Source organism: Sceloporus occidentalis, unplaced genomic scaffold (assembly GCF_023333645.1).
Source record: "Sceloporus occidentalis isolate IW3139 unplaced genomic scaffold, rSceOcc1.0.p SCAF_15, whole genome shotgun sequence".
In the NCBI taxonomy this organism is placed as follows: Eukaryota; Metazoa; Chordata; class Lepidosauria; order Squamata; family Phrynosomatidae; genus Sceloporus; species Sceloporus occidentalis.
Genome location: NW_028316995.1, coordinates 15,588,305 through 15,590,012, shown reverse-complemented (window position 1 = coordinate 15,590,012; position 1,708 = coordinate 15,588,305).

The following is a 1,708-nucleotide window of genomic DNA, read 5'->3' as shown; positions in this document are numbered from 1 at the left end:
TGCACCATCCTGTAAGTTCTCCGCTGCAGGTTGACGAGATGGCCGAGGCACTCTGTTTATTAGTGTGTTCAGCTAAAAAGCCAGAGGGATACAATCAATACACAATTTATGTGGCGTCAAAAAAAAGTGGATACAGTGTTCCAGGCACAAAATCTTCATCAAAATGCAGCAGAGATTGAAGACGAAGAAGAAAAACACCACGGCTTGTGTCATATATACAACAGATTTTAATTATACTGAAAATAAATTACAGGAAACCATTTTTTTTGTTTGTTTGTTTTTTAACAGGACAAAGATTCACAACAAAAATGCTCATTGTTTCTTTTTCCACCCACCGGGGTGAGACAGCAGTGTTCAAGGCAGGTAAATATCACAAATATATCAAAACTTCAGACTGGTTTAAGCATTCACACATTTACATGAGCCACAAACACCCCCTGCGCAGGGATTTCACACTTAGCCTACCACAGAACCAGGATTTGGCATGGACTACAAAAACGTCTTACAAAAGTGGTATTTATATTATTTATATGTCATATACATGCCCTATCTGATCTTGTATAGAAAATAACTAATGCTGTACAGATGATCTGAGCTGCTAATAGCTGTAGGCTTTGCTTCTGGATGGACTGGCACCCTCCACCTGACCCCCCCCCCCCCCGCCCCAATAAAATTAACGGCATATTGTATGTACATAAACGCTAAACAGAAAAGAAATATATATATATATATATCAGCCCCCACTGATATGCACCTACAGTATGGCAGGTTCATGGATTAAAAAGGCCATTATATGCTTTCATGAAAACCTCGGCAGATTGTACGAGGAATGGGAACGTGTAACAAAGAAACAAAAAGGCAGTGAATCAGCCTGTAGATTTCTTAGTACCCAACAGCTAGATTTCATTGTCCGCTATCATAGATGCTATTTGGATACCAATACTAAATATATATATAAAAAAATCATTCTATTAAAAGGAGATCATTTGATTTAGTGTTGGAAAACATGTCACTAAAAGTTTTATGAAGGTGATTACAGAAAAGAAAAAAAAAAAATGGCACATGTGAGCAGTAATGAAACCTCTTCGTGCTAGAGGCAAGTTGTTCTGGCACAAGAGGGCTATGAGCTTTCCTTAACAGTCTTACAGCAAGCTTATAGGGTAGCTTATCCTGGGGGGGGGGTGGTGATAAAATACCAGTGGCAGCACTTGGACAAGTCAGGTTATACTACAGTTATAATTGTAAACTTTGGTTTATTTGTGTGTGTTTTCAATGTATTTCTACAGAGTTCCCATTATACAAACAAGCCGTGGGACAGGAAAGGCTGCGGCTGGAGAGATGAACTGTCAGTCTGTCTTTTGCCGGGCAGCTTGACTCACTTGCTCTGTAAGACCGGCCTTGATGGAGTTTGTCACCGTTTGCCTTATGTTATCCTCCATCAAGGTGTCGCTCATTGGCTTCAGCAGCTGAAGGATGGAAACATGCAAAAGAAACAGGAAAAGTAGTCATGAAAGGGGCCCAAAGTGAGCAGATTAATAAATGAACATGGAATAAACAAAAAAAGGTGAATGAATGAAATTTCCACTTTTTTCCACCCTTATTACAGAAGGGATTGAATGTACTGTAAGGACCGGATGTGCAGTTCAAATATATCAGCCTAGTTGTATAAACAGCCACTTAAGGGAAAACCAAAGGTAAAAATACTGCT